At 40.8% G+C, this 15974-nt stretch overlaps 1 protein-coding gene across 11 annotated transcripts in view; it reads left to right on the plus strand.

Moving 5' to 3' along the window:
* DCLK1 (doublecortin like kinase 1) overlaps positions 1–15974 on the plus strand; it is a 374217-nt gene that overhangs the window by 70308 nt on the left and 287935 nt on the right. The window contains exon 1 of one of the 11 annotated variants that reach the window (XM_045015852.1): positions 8085–8120. The exons of the other annotated variants lie outside the window; for them this stretch is intronic. The gene's annotated coding sequence lies outside the window, so the exon portion shown is untranslated. Of the gene's footprint in view, positions 1–8084; positions 8121–15974 lie in introns of those variants that run through there. 11 annotated transcript variants of the gene reach the window in all.

Here is a 15974-nt window from a genome sequence, read left to right on the forward strand (position 1 = left end):
TGAACAACTAAAGTATTCCGTGCCGTTTTCTCATCCATATACTGACCAGCATTAATCCCACTTAGCAATTGAGATCCGTTGGACTCGCAGGCTAATTCAAAGGATTACTTTTAACCTTGCTTTATAGTGCTCTGGGCTTTGAGAACCTGAGTTCAGATTTTAAAGCTGCCCTTTCGCTGTACTCTGGGCTTCTGGAATCACTGAGCAAAGTATAGTATAATCTCAGGACACTACTGAGGGTTTGTTAACTGGTGTTAAATAAAGTGAGGCACCGGACTGTGGTGGTGGTAATTCTCCTTTTTCGTTACAAATTATGAAGGGGAAAGTACACAAAGGTTCATTGTGCTGTAGTAATGAAATGGAGCAGCAGATTTTATTTGGGAGCTTTTTATGTAAGGAAAGCTACAGTGCAGCCAGCCATGGATAAACCTATTGGAAATGGTACCGGGGAGAATTAGGATGATTTAAAAGAGCCATGTGTTTGGTGAATTTAGAGCTCTGACTTCAGTGTTGGCTTGATTAAATTGCAGTCTTTTAAAACCTCTACCATAGGCAGCATTTTGCATTTTAATATTAAAACACTGACAATGCTCTCAATACTGTACAGGGGGGAAAAAGGAAGCAGTCACTGACCCCAAAGATAGAAGAAATTCAGAGGAGGGAGTAACCTGGTTAACATTCTAACATCTTAAATCCATATTTTTTTAATGAATACCATGTGTAGCATTCTATCCTTTTTACTTGCTTTCCATTTCAAAGGATACAGGTCCTGTGACATTCTTTAAAAACCATTTGAAGGATCACATTATTATCTGAACATTATCTGCTCCCTATTTAATAATATTTTGCAGCTGCTCCAACAGCTTTACAGTTCACATTGTGCATGATTCACTTAGAAATTAAATGAATCAATTAAATACAAAAACATACTTAATGTTAAAATTGTAACACAGACTGACAAAATCCAGGAACTGTGATTAAGGATCTGACCTAAACTTGTCCTGTTGTTCCAGATATATGGTGGCATTTAGACATGTAGTACAGATATTCTGTGAACTGTAACGTTGCACTATTTTCTGAGAGCACATGGCTTGATTAAGAACAGTTTGTCTTGCAATCATTGTTTAAATATTTAATTTTTTTATTATAGTACAATAAGAGATGGGAATCATCTTAAATGAAAGCGATCTTTTTTAAAAATAGGGATTACTGACATAATGCAAATACGTGTTTAAAGAATTTTTCAGACAAACTATTTTGGTATTGTAACTGCTTCTTTGGAGGGTCAATGGCTTGAGATGCATTTAGAAAGTGTGTGTGTGTGTGTGTGTGTGTGTGTGTGTGTAAATATAAAATTACAAACTCCCTAAATATGTTTATCCCTACTAATGGAGTTTGTTCAACAGTCTGCATTTAAAGACTAAAATATTCCCACAAACTTATTTTAAAATATTGTTTAATATCCTAAAAATTGATTGTATTCAAGTTAAATAGAACTGAAGGAAATTGGCTATTACATATAGGGTAATAATTTTCTGTAGTTTTAAATTACAAAACCATAACAAATTGCCATGCTATAATTGATTGATTAAAATCTATCCAGCCAATTAATGGCCATGAAAACTTAATAGCAGAAATTCCTTTTAACTAAAATATTAGATAGGGGTGTCTGTCTTTCTCTTCCCTCTCTCTTCTTCCTCCCTCCTGCCCCCCCCCCAAAGAAACACATACAAAATAAAAAGCTCTTTAAACATTTAACTTCTGGCTTTTGGCTCTCTGCATAATATAAAAATGGCCCAAGTGCTGTTCTCTGGATAGATTTTTAAATTTGAGGGGAGATTTGAAAGCAGTTTACCACATTATATCCTGATATTTATTCAGAACTGAAGTTTTTGTGGTTAGATTTTAATCCACTTCGTGACAGTTTTTTACTAATAGAAGTAGTGACCCAGCCTTACCAAATCAGTTACTGAATGTCAATTTTTGCTTGAGAAGGAGGAGAATTTTTTCCTTTTTGTTTTTAAGATGAGATGGGAATGTTGACAACAGAGAGACATTTCATTAGAAACTGTATATAATGCTTGACAGTGAGTGCTCTCTTGATATGCTTGGATGACTCACCATCCAGGAGATACTCAATTGATCCATCATCCCTTTCTCCAATGTCAAGGTTGGGTAGAGCCGTTGTGGTGAGCAGATTACATCCATGTCTGTTTTGAGACACCACTTTTAGCCTGTTGAGGAATTGACTTTATATACTATGTTATATATACACTGTTTCTCTGGACATCCATGGTCTCTCTCACCACTCATTTTTCCATAAAGAGAAGTTTTAGGTATTTGGTATGGGGTCCTGCTAGTAGCATGGCCAAACTATTGAAATTTGTGCCTTTTGATGGTTGTAGACGTGTTGCATTTTAAGTCTTCTATGGAAGTTGTGATTTCTTAGTCTATCTAGCCTTGTCATGCTTAGGATATGGTGCAGGCACCTCATTTCAAATGTTTATTGCTTTTGCCCGAGACCCTTTGTCAGTACCCATATTTTGCATCCAGAAAGTAATGTGGGTACGATAAGAATTGTATATAACAGGGGTGACCAACCTGTGACTCCAGAGCCACATGCGGCTCTTCAGAAGTTAATATACATAGCTGTATAGGCACTGACTCCGGGGCTGGAGCTACAGGCACCAACTTTCCAATGTGCCAGGGGTGCTCACTACTCAACCTCTGACTCTGCCACAGGCCCTGCCCCCCACTCCACCCCTTCCTGCCCCTTCCCCCTCCCCTGCTGTGCCCTTGCTCCTCTTTATCCCTCCCCCCAAGAACTTCCTGCATGCCACAAAACAGGTGATCAGTGGTGGGGGGGAGGCGCTGATTGGCAGGGCTGCCGGTGGGTGGGAGGCACTGGGAAAGGGTGGGAGGGGAGCTGACATGGGTTGGGGGGAGAAGGGCTGCTGACATATTACTGTGGCTCCTTGGCAATGTACATTGAGAAGGAGCCAAAATTTACCAGGCTCAAATTGGCCACCCCTGGTATATAATCTGGTTTTAGCTATCATGGAGACTTTCATTTTAAGATTCCAAATGTTTTTTTTTTTTTTTTTGTTCAGTCGTGCAGTCATTCTGCTGGTAATAGCTATCTGCTTGTCAATGTCTGTTTCATAATGATTGTCGTATTATGATGGAACCCAAGTAGCAGAAGTTGTCTACTTGTTCTATGTCTGCACAGTTAATGACTAGGCTAGTCTTTTTTTATTATTATTTTTTTCTTGATGTTGTTATCATTAATTTGGTCTCTTGTTGATTCACTTTTAATCCCCATTCTCTGCCTGTTGTGAACTGGTTAGTTGCTGCTTCTTGGTTATATTCCTCTGTAGACATGGCCTGCAAATTCAAGGTGTTTGATAATTTTCCCTGATATCATTCAGCTTCCATTAATGTTACAAAAGGAGGTGGACAGGATGCTTTCTCTGTATAGCGCAAAAAGTATTGGACTGAGTATGCATTCCTGTTTGACTCCAGTTTTCTCTTGAAACCACTGTCAGCTCACCACAGTCTTGTACTACATGCCCAGCTATGCTATACAGACTCTGCAGTATTTGAATCTGCTTGCTGCTAAAACTGTCCTGTGATGCTGGCGGACCAGGTGCCAGCTCTTGCTGAGGCCTTTAGGCACCAGCCAAGCACTGACAAATGCATTGCTGGAAACCTGTATGTTGGTATGGTTAAGATGGGTATTGCATTTATAACAATGTGTTTAGACTTTAATAGCAATTTACAGGCATTTCATAATCTCACTTATTACCTATTATCACATGTGATAGATATTTATGTTTAAGCTTTTGCTTTGTAAGTGTTTAAAAAAAAAAGAGTTTGCTCTGAAACTGAACTGCCTTGAGGTTCAGGAGGGATCTTCTGCCCATTAAGAAGGCTTATCAAAACTAAATGGGCTGTAATGGGAGATCACCATACAAGGACTTTAATTGCCCCCTCCAAACTCATGAAGAAGCTATGTGCAAAAGGACTTGTCCCATCAGCTTGAATTGCTGGTTGGATTCTCACAGGGCCGGAGCTAAGAAACAGAAGCAGAGGGTCAATCTGAGTTAACCCTAAAAGACATTGAGAGCTGACAGTTTACTGCACTCTTCCACCTTTTGAAACCATAGACTTTAATTCATTTGTGGATATATGTTTGCCTGCTTTAACCTTGCAATAACTCTCATTTCTTTTCTTAATTGATAAATCCTTAGGTAGTTTACTATAAGATTGGCTACAAGTGTTGTCTGTGATGTAAGATCTAAAGGTGCAAACTGACCTGGGTAAGTGACTAGTCTCTTGGGACTGGGAGCAGCCTGAATATCCTTGTGATCTTTGGTGTATAGCAACCATGTATCAGTAAGTCCAGCTTGCTTGGGTGTCAAGACAGACTGAAATACCCAAGAGGACTGTCTGTGACTCTGTGGTAAGACGGTTATAGGGCTTTAGGAGTTCACACTTGCTATTGGGTTGGAGAAATCCAATTATAGAACATATCACCTGGTTCCTGACAGTCTGCCTTGAGGTTGGCACTCACAGTTGTGAGCCACTCCAGACAGCATGACGCACACTACTTCAGCACTTCCCCAGAGCCTCTCTGTTCTGAGTCTAATGCGTTCTGAAAGTCAACGCATGTTCAAAATTGGTGTTTGTTTGTTTGAACTCTGTGTGTCTCCAAGATTTGGTGAAAAGCAAATACCTGATCTATGGTGGAATGTCCAGGTCTGAAGCCATCTTGTGACTCAAAGGATTTCCTCTGCTCTTTTATTTTCTTTTTCTTTTTTTAATTTGGATGACAATCACTCTATAGAATACCTTACTCGGAATACAGATATAATTTACTTCTCTATAGTCGTTGCAGTCTGCTGGGTCGCCTTTTGGAAAGAGCGGTACAATGATTGAGTGCTGTCAGTTTTCAGGGACTTAATCTTTTGTCCAAATGAGGTTAAATAGTTTTGCAAAGGAGCATGACCATGCATCTTCTGCCATGTTTTAACATTTCAGGTGGTATACCATCTGCACCAGGTGCTGGACCATTAGTGATTATTTTTTCAATAAGTCTTGGAGCCCTGGGGAAGTTCCAGAAGACTGGAAGAAAGCAAATTTTTTGCTAGTTTTTTAAAAGGGTAAATGGGATGAGCCGGTTAATCATAGGCCTGTCAGTCTGACATGAATCCTGGGCAAGATAATGGACTGACTGATATGGGACTTGATTAGCAAAGAACTAAAGGAATGTAATTAATGCAAATCAATGAGTTTACAGAAAACAGATCCTATCAAATTAACTGGATACCTTTTTTTGGATGAAATTTCAAGTTTGGTTGATAAAGGCAATAGTGTTGACATAATATACTTAGACTTTAGTAAGGTGTGTGACTTGGTACTAAAAAAAACTAGAATGATATCAGATTAACATGGTACACATTAAATGGCTTATAAACTGGCTAACTGATAAATCTGAAAATGTTGTAAACTGGGAATTGTCGTTGAGTGCGTCTGTTTCCAGGGGGATACTGCAGAAATCAGTTCTTGGCCCTATGCTAACTAACATTTTTATCAATGATCTGAAAGAAAACATAAAATCATCACTGATAAAGTTTGCAGATGACTCTCACATGGGGGAGTGGTATGTAATGAAGAGGACAGGTCACTGATTCAGAGCGATGTGGATTGTTTGGTAAACTGGGCTCAAGCAAACAATGTGTTTGTAATATGGCTAAATGTTAATGTACATATCTAGGAATGAAGGATGGTGGACTCTACCCTAGAAAGCAGTGACTCTGAAAAAGATTTGGGAGTAGTGGTGAATAGTAGAGAAGTTATTTAACCTCTGTATTTGGCACTGGCATGACTGCTTCTGGAACACTGTGTCCAGGTCTGGTGCCACAATTCAAGAAGAAAGCTGATAAATTGGAGAGGGCTCAGAGAAGAGCAACAAGAATGATTAAAGGATTAGAGAATAGCCTCATGGAGCTCAATCTATTTAGTTGACAAAGACAAGGTTAAGGGATGACTTGTTTAGTCTATAAGTACCTACATTGGGAACAAAGATTTTAATAAAGGGCTCTTTCAATCTACCTCAGCAGTTCTCAAACTATGGATCGGGACCTGTTTTAATGGGGTCGCCAGGGTTGGTGTTAGACTTGCTGAGGTCTGGGGCCAAAGACCAAGCCTGAGGGTTTCAGCCCTGGGTGGCGGGGCTCAGGTTACAGGCCCCATACCTGAGGCTGAAGCCCTTGGCCTTCAACTTTGGCCCCCCCTGCTCAGGGCAGTGGGGCTCGGGCTTTGGCCCACCCTCACCTAGGGCGGTGGAGCTCAGGCAAATTCAGGCTTCAGTCCCCTCTTGGGGTCATATAGTAATTTTTGTTGTCGGAAGGGGATCGCAGTGCAATGAAGTTTGAGAACCGCGTTCTAGCAAATAAGGGTATAACACAATTCAGTGGCTGAAGCTAGACAAATTCAGACTGGAAATAAGGCATAATTTTTTAATGGTGAGAATAATTAACCATTGGAACAATTTACCAAGTGTCATGGTGGATTCACTATTACTGACAATTATTAAATCAATGTTAGATGTTTTTCGAAAAGATATTCTCTAGGAATTATTTTGGGAAAGTTCTATGGCCTGTGTTCTATAGGAGGTCAGAGGAGAGGATCATAGGATGGCAAGAGATAAACAAAGAATTACCATATGGTAGGTTCTTTAAAGCTTGGTTGACCCAGGCAGGCCCAGTTGCTTTGGCTGAAAGTGATAATTCATAGGAAGTCGGGATGCTAGGTCTCTGAGAGGATTAAGAGTGGGACTGGGGAACGGAGGAGGAGGGAGAAATCTGTTTATCTGCCTATTGACCTTGAAAGGGATAAACTGCACAGACTTTTCTCTGCTTGTATTAGGCTTACTAGATATCGCAACATAAAAAATAGGCCAAATTCTTCTTCAATGTTATTCTGTTGACTTCAATTAATTGTACCAGGGATGGATTTGGCTCATTGAATTTATATGTATTAGAGGCTATTGAGAGCTTCTGGTGGCTCTCTCTGCCAGTACACTTAGAACAACATTTACCATGCTTTCATGAGATATCATAGTCAATCTCTCTGACGCGTACTCACACCGTAGTTAAAAGAACATTATTAAAGTTGCAAAAATCAAGCATTCAGTAGTTAGGAAATGTCAGAATTAAGGGTGCCTGTGTATAAGCATGAGCTAGCCAGAGTCATAAGACCCCCATGCTTCATGTTGTATTAATTTAGATGGACTATGTGGACCAAAGGTGGTAACATAACCCAGTCACTGTCCAACATTAAATAGTGTTAAATAAAGTCTGGGGTTTAGTATGTGGAGACCTCTGCCTGCTTTGTACTAGGGCAACACACCATTAAAACTCCTTTTTAGCCTTTTATTAAAGATATGTAAAAGAAGGAAAAACAGTTAAAGCATTTGAAATGTGAAGTATTAAGTAAGGCTTTCATTTTAACATCTCTTGTTGCTTTTAAAAGCAGAGAGTTTTGAATGGAAAATAAACCTTGTTTGACATATCAAAGATGGTGATAATGGTCCTTGTGGTAAAAGAGAGGAAGTTAGTTGAGGTGGTCAGGAGCTGCTGCTGTTAAAGTCCCACCCAATGTCATTCAAGGTGATGTTTGTGGTTCAGCTACAGCCAGTAGAGGTGATGGTGTTACCTGGGTTTCTTTCTCTGGCCCGGTCTGGTCAGGACCCCTCTCAGGATTAAGATGACTAAGGCATAGGGTCCCAGGTGGTGATGGTGAACCTTGCTTCAATAGTCTCCATCTATTCTTCCTCTTGTCCCCTAAAGTCTGTCTGTCTCTCTCTCTCTTTCTCTTTAAGGACCCACAAAGGGAATGGTGAGTGGAATAGTCCATTTCCCCATTATTTTGTCCACCAGTTAGATCTAATATCCAACACACCAATTTTGGTTCATTGCTTCCATGTCTTCTGTTTCTACCAAAAATGATTTCAACATAGTCCGTGGATTGTATCAATGTGGCCTTTTTGTTTGGACTAATTTAGTCTCTGTCTGGTTCTCTTGCACCTGTTTATAACATTCATTGTCAAAAACAAGGTGAGTACCTTTTTATTAACATTTGTTATACGTTATTGTAACATTTTATGAACTTTCATGTACTTTTTACAATTTAGAGTAAATTTTTAGTCCCATCTATCATCAGCAGGGTTGGGACCTTTAGATTCATCATGCAGACCTCTGTGTAAGGTGATGCCATTCCTGTACTAGGCTCTAGCCAACCCACAAGCCAGCAAATGGCAACTCTGAGCCTTACAGGAAGAACAACACTCAGTCTGCTCAATGGCACTCCAGGGCTTGGAACTGTCTTCTGCCTGATAGGGGCAACAGACTCCTCAAGCCTTTGCCTGCTCAAGCCTTACTCTTGCTCCATCCCTGTTCCTAGTCCTGTTCCAGCCTTGCTATTGTTCAGGCTTTGCACCAGCTCCACTCTGGACTCCTGATCCAGCTCTGAAGCCATGATTCTGACCAGTAGGCATGACTGCCCTGGCTCTGACCACTTGGCATGACCATCTCCATCATGGTTTTGGACACACTTCCATTTGAGCTACCAGAATAACTTATAGTATTAAGAAGTTGAGGAGGGGCCATTGCCCTCTTGTAACAGGTGCTCACCAGTTAGAGATCAAGGCTCAAACTGTACAAAGAAATGGCTGAACAAAGGGGTTCTGGTTCTTGATCTGAAACCTGGACTGGTAATTAGGAGACCAAACCCAGCTAAAGGGTTTGAAAGACTGGCAGCAACCAGAGCCTGATGTTGGAGTTTGGTGTGACCTTTGGTAAGCAATAAGTATGTATGTAGAAAAGTCTGTAAGTACCTACATGGAGAACAGATATTTTGATAATGGGCTTTTCAATGTAGCAGAGAAAGGAATAACTCAATATAAGGGATAGAATCTGAAGCTAGACCAATTCAGACTGGAAATAAAGTGTAAATTTAACAGCAAGGTAAATTGATCATTGGAACAATTTACCAAGGTTTGTGAAAGCAGCAAAGAATCCTGTGGCACCTTATAGACTAACAGACGTTTTGCAGCATGAGCTTTCGTGGGTGAATACCCACTTCTTCGGAGGTTTGTGGTGGATTCTCCATCACTGACCATTTAAAAATCAAGATTGGATGTTTTTCTGAAAGATGTATGCTCTGGGAATTATATTGGGGAAAGTCTATGGCCTAAGCCCTATGGCATAAAGGAGGTCAGAACAGATGATGACAGTGGTCTCTTCTGGTCTTGGTTTCTAGGTAGCTAAAATTTCTATTTGAGTTGGAGTATATCTTCTAGAAATACATCCAGATGTTATGTCCTGAGCAGTTTATTGCTATCCTGAGCCAATTGCTTCCACACCATACATTTCAACAGTTTTTTATTAATCATTGTTTTGAGACTTCCCATGACATGAATCACTGTTTGTCAGGTATATACTGTATTAAACTGAAAGCTGTAATCTGTAGTTTGTCTTGCTGGCATTAGCCATATTGCTGAACAGTGCTGTTTGCTTCACTAGTAACTTGGAAGTCTAATGTCAGATCTTAAACCAGCTTCTACCTCATTTTATACTAATAACCAAAAGAATTATTTTCTGTAGTTAATCTGACTGTTTTGTTGCACGATGTATATTATTCATTTGATTTTACTCCTGGACCAGAATCATCTTCTTATACATGCTGCCCTTCTCAGTGTCTAGCAAAACAGTGTTGTGCTAGTATCTCCAACACCAAACATTCAAAACCAGGAGTTGGGTCCCCAAAAATCATGAGATTGGATCAAAAATAATTGTATAAAAAATGAGCTTTGGGTTCATTTTACTTGCCTTCTGTTTTCTGAGCCTTTTGGGTTCATGTTTTCAAGTTTTTCTCCAGACTTGAGGGCTAGAAACTTATTTAAAAATTGCATGAATCCAGGAGCTGGTGCTTCAAGAAAAGCATCAAATACGGTGAGATTCGTGATAAAATTGTAAGAGTTGGCAGAACTGCATCCCCTTGGGGGAAGCTATTCTCTCTCAAGGTACTTTAAGTGCCTGCTATCCATCCAAGCTATATCCAAACATACTATTCCAGGATGGGGCAAAAAACAAAACACCCTGCAAGGTACAGCACTCAAGGGTTAAGCTTATGTAGAATTTGGGAATGGAATAGACCAATGTGTCAGAACAATTTAATTTTGAGAGCACATGAGACTGGAAGAGAGTATTACATTAGTGTAACTAAACAAAATGTACTTCTCCCCTCCCCTTCCTCCCCCTACATACTCTCAGATTAGGAATTTAGCTCTTGATATGTTTTCACTTCCTCAAGCAGTTAGCTTTGTCCTACGGGGCTCCTCTTCCCATACAATTATTTTCTTTTTTTCTGAGCCCTGTTGTCATTAACTCACATTCCCAGGACTACTCCATGTGTTCACTCAGCAGCAGGGTAGTTATTAAAAATGGCTTATTTCTAATATAATAATCTGTGGACATACAAGAGATCCTTAATAGAACATCTGAAATTTTAAAAATACATCTGGAAGAAAACACATAAGACAGTGCAGCCATTGTAAGCTGCTGGCCCACAAAAGATCAGCAAGTTGCTGTTGGGACTTTGATCCCATGGCTTGACTCCATGATGCAATGGGTTATATATTTCTCACCAGTAGCTGCATGAATACTACTGCTAGGCACTTTGGGTCAGACTTTTAAAGGTATTTAGGTGCCTAAAGATGGTTGCCTAGTAGCATTTTTCAAAAGCACCTAGGCACTGAACTCCCATTCATTTCAATAGGAGTTAGTCATCGAGACTTTCAAAAAATCACACTAAACGCCCACCTGTACCTCTTTGTGCCTAAATACCTCTAAAAATCTGCTCTTCAGCTGAGAACTCTACCTTCAGTGTACTTTCTGCTCTGCCAAGAGATCCAAACAGCATTTCAGTAACTGGACACGCAAGTCAATTGCTTGCGCTCGCTCTCCCCCCATCCTCCCAGTGAAACCGGGTTTGAAGGAGGGGTGAGCGGAGAGGGGACCTGCTCTTTGCCCCCATTATGCAGAGAAGGAGAATGCACCTGAAGAGGTGAGGCACATTAGCCTCTCTCTCTCTAATGGAAAAGAAGAAATCTACTGCTAGGCACATTTTACACACTACAGGGGTGAGAGGGTGAGCAGCCTGCCGTGCTCTCTTCAGCTACTGGGTGAGGAGCCCAAGAGAAGGATCCAACAACAGAAGCCAAAGTAGGTGAATGCCTAATCCATGTGTTCCCAAATGTGGCAAATTCTCAATTTGAATTTTAAGATTCATGCCCATCCTTGCAGGGGTTATGGTACAGCTGAAGACATTACATTACCACCTCAAATGATGTTTATTGGAATACATGGTCCCAGCAGAATGGCAGTTTTAATTTTGCTTCACACTCCAACTGATAACACACCATTTGAGTTGCTTTATCTCTAAAAATAGTGATGGATCTCTGCTGAGCACTTGCCTTTCATTTTGGGTCTAATTAAAATGATGTCAGTGCTGCAGTTTTTCAGCCTGTATTTACGGAACTAATGACAAAGGAAGCCAATGTGTGAGCAAAAATGTGCTCAATGCAGATTAGAGAAATTTGTGATGTGACTTCCAGGGTGAATTCTTGGGCCCATTGAAATCCATGGCAAATCTCCTCATTTCAAGCAGGCCAGGATTTCACCTGTGAGCTCTAAAAATAGTTTGCAAATAGAGATGTGCTTTTTTATTTAGCTCATTGAAGCATCAGCACAAACATCTAGGAGAGAGAACTTTGCTGTTTAAAGAACTAGACTGGAACTTGGGAGATGCAGGTTCAATTCCTGGCTCTGGTTCAGATGTCCTGTTGTGACCGTGGGAGACTCACTTAATCTTTCCATGTCTTAATTCCCCATCAGTAAAATGGGGATGGGTCTACTTTCCTCCTATTTTTTGTGTTTCGATTGGTTAGAGGAACAGTTCCTGCTTTTACATGTGTGTAACATGCCTAGCAGAATGCCTCCTGCAATCTTGACCCCAGCCTCCAGATGCTACTAAATAAATAAAAATTATAATTCAGAAAATTTCCTGTATGTTGAGGAGCAGAGAGTACTTAGGGCCAGTGCAGACCCTTGATATATTTGGATTCTTATTTCTACTGGAGAAACTGCATCAACCTTTTAATAGCAGAGATTAAGAAATTACAAAGCATCTACTTGTTTAAGACAAAGTAAATTAAGACTCCTGACCCATCCCTAATGATGACCGTGTGATGAACCAAAGCATAATGCAGCCAGCTGCTTAAGAGGCTTGCCTGTGCAACTCATCATGGAATCACTTGGGACTGGTGACTGAAACCACCAGATAGAAGGAGGCAATGTGATATATTAACATTTATTCATGTCTAGATGTCTTCTGTTACCCAATCAGTAAACATGTTGTTATAATATCACCATGTGCTGAAATATGTGAGCATTCTCGCATGTATTTTGAAACTCAACTCAATAAACATTTGTTCTTTCAAACTTGAAGCATCCAAGGCTTCATATCTGATCTGCTCCTCTAAACCACCCTCCATTTTCAAGGTTGGTTGTTTCAGTTCTGGATGCAAGAATTCTGAAGCTAAGCAAGATATTACATAAGCTCATTTGCTACCCAGACTACTCTTGAATTGCACAGTGTTTTATATTACAATTGATATCTGGTTTCTGGGAATTAACTTAAAGGGCTGGGAGTTCTTGAGGATGCACTTAACTGTATGTAGGCTTGGAAGAATTAGGTATTTATTCATAAATGTGGGTAAACATCAGTTTCACCATACACCTGCAAATCACTGAAAAATATTTTCATTGATAGGCAAATAAGAAAATTTCTGCCTAAGAATTTATTAGTTTGATTGACTGAAGGATATTTACTGTGTACGTTTTGACATGTGATGTTGATGATTTGTGTTAATGGTTATAAAGCTTTAACTTTTTGAATCACAATGACTACTAACTAGTTGTCTTCCCACAACTGTGAAAATTTAGATGGATAAAAATTGGCGAAAAAATGCTTAAAAATAAACATTCATATTATCTGTTGAAATTGATTTTTTTTTAAATAGTCTGGCAAGTCTACCTATAGTTTTGTAACTGTGGCAAGGTTTCATTCTGTATTCCATGGGACTGATTCTCTTCTTTCTTGAATTGGCTTTATGACAGTGTAACTCCATGGACTTTGCGTTGATTTACATTGGGCTGTGGGAAAGGAGATTCAAGACCTGTACATACCTGTATGTGTTAGAACTTTAATATGGATCAAGTAAATATATTATTAGACCATGGTACTATTGAAACAAGTGATATGCAATTTTTGAAAACCCCACTAGCAGAACAGTTTAGTATTTGATGCTGATTTAAGTTCCATAGACAGATTGTGTGATATTTTGTTGCCAAATACTCAAGTCAAGGCTTGCTATATGGCTTCTGCTGTGACGTGGTACTACAATAAGTAAACACCAAATACCTAACCAATCATGTAAATCTATTCTGCACAGATCACTGAATGTTAGTCTGAAAACTGTGTAAGAGGGCCTGATCTTCTGCATCAGTAACCATTTGGCAAACTGTAGGTTTGGAGTTTTCTCATTTTGGAGTGCAAGGAAACATTTTCATTTATTCTGATTTAAATAAGACACCTATACAAGGCGACTTAATTAAGGCCATGGTGACTTAATTAAGGCCATGTGTAAATCATGATTTCACAAACTACAAAGAAATTGAAAAATTAGCTCAATTCTGTGATTTCTTCCTCCCACCCCACAATGAGTTGGAAATGGCACCTCTGCTTCCGCCTCCCCGCGGTTGGACAAATCATGTTATTGGACTAGTTTGGCTGCTTTGGTGGATGGGGTTAGCTTCCTGTCCTGCCAGTGAGGATGGGAGGGAGGGCTGACAGCAAACAGCGATTAGGAGTCCATTGCCAACGTAGTGATTTTTGCCACTAGATTTAGTGACTTTTTGGTTTCCCTAGTGAGAGAGTAAGTGTCAAAGTGACCAGTGACTAATCTAGTGACTTTCACTGCCAATTACACTGCTATTCAGAGAAAAAAAATCGCTAATTTGTGTAGCGTCAAAATCATTCACAAGCAGCTTGGTTGTGTTAATAAAATCCATTCCACACTCTTCTGACTACATTCTGTTGCATACGAAGTCAATGTCATTACGTCTCACTTGGGCATGTCCTCTGAAGGAAGTGCATTCCAGGGCTGCTTTGGCTGAGCCTGTGAATGAGAGGAAGGGTTTGACTAGAGCTCCTGGTGGCAGAATAAATGCTTAGCATGTATCTGGGGCTCCGTTTCGATTCCTTGGTGGTGGGGAGCAGGTTAAAAGCCAGCTCTAATGGGGAGGGGAGGCTGTAAGAGGGGAAACTTAAGGGGGAAAGTTATGATCTTCTGCTCACTAAAAACCATTAGTGACCAGGTCAAGGGCCACTCCCTGGGCAAAGGTGATGGAGGAAAAACCATTTAACATATCTTTTGAGCCTTTAGCCAAAATGTTAACTGATCAAAATACCCCTCCCAGGGGTGTGAAGCCAACTTGTCTAGTTGCGTGATTCCTTGGGACTCTGAATCTGCCCCTTTGCTAGCTTCTGCGCTCACCCTGCCCAGCAAGAGGACACTCCCAGCTGTTCAACAGAAAACAGCATCAATGCTGGGCGCTCCCTCTCCAGCTGGATAGTCTTGGCAGTTGAGTTTATTTTGTTGTCATTAACCAGCTCAATTGGTCTCTGTCAGCTGGTAGGGGGCTGGCAAGGGTTTTTTTGCTGTCCTGGTTACACTGGGCAGGGCTGGGGTCCCCACCACTTCTTAACTTGGCAGTTGGCTGCCCCTACACCCTTCCCTTCAGGGCTCTGCTCTCTGGGGGCACTGCCCAGATTCCCTCAGCCCTCGTGGGGATGTGAGCTGTCCTGGGAAGAGCGAACCTGCCTTCCCCTGAACACATGTTGCCTTGAGACAAGGCTCCTGTGGAACTCATTCCACGCTGATCAAGAGGGGCAGTTTGGTCTCTTCACCCATAGAAAAGGTTATTCTTTGTGCCGATCAAACACCACCAGAGGGTCGTCTTCCTGTCCCCCTATATTCTGCTTGGGGTTGCTAGAGGCTTTGCTGTAATCGCGGGCTCTGAATTCTCTGAACTTCACTTCGATTCTCTCCATCAGCCTGTGGGTGCATTTTGTCTGTTTGGGGAAGAAGGAGGGGTGTGTGTGTGTGTGTGTGTGTGTGTGTGTGTGTGTGTGGTGAGGGGGAGAATGGAACAGGAATCTGTGCATTTCTGGACAACTCCCACGCCAGCTAGCCTGGTAGCAAACATCCAGAGGAGTGAGATGCTTATGTGAGAGATTCATTCAGGGGGAAGACCGCGAAAGGGAATAAACTCTTTACATAAAGGAGAGGGGGGAATTAAAATAAAAAAAGTGAAGAAAGTTAAGAATGGGGGAAGAAAGAAAAGGAAAGACAATAAATAGAAGAAAAGGAGAGGAAGAGAGCAAAAGGCTGGGCAATGTGGTGCCGTGAAAATGGTGACCCTGCAAAGCAGCTTTTGATTTCTTCTACCAAATCCCTCAGCCCTCTTTTTTTATCTTGCCTGAAATCTTCTCATGAAACCAGGACAGCCAGAAATCCCTTGCCAGCTTCCTACCAGCTGAGAGACACCAATAGTGCTGGTCAATGATAACAAAATAAACTCAGCTGCCAAGACTATCCAGCCAAATAGCATTGCTGCTGCTTTCTTGTTCAGCAGCTGGGAGTGTTCTCTCACCGGAAATTTTATTTAGTGACCTTTTTGATGCCTTTTGAATGCTTAAATAGAGACATCTAGCAACTTTTCAGGGTTTTTCTGGCAACTTTCTGCTATGTGGAGCTGGCAACACTGTGGCCCTGTCTGACCTCC

The sequence above is a fragment of the Mauremys mutica genome, chromosome 1 (genome assembly GCF_020497125.1).
Source record: "Mauremys mutica isolate MM-2020 ecotype Southern chromosome 1, ASM2049712v1, whole genome shotgun sequence".
Taxonomy (NCBI): Eukaryota; Metazoa; Chordata; order Testudines; family Geoemydidae; genus Mauremys; species Mauremys mutica.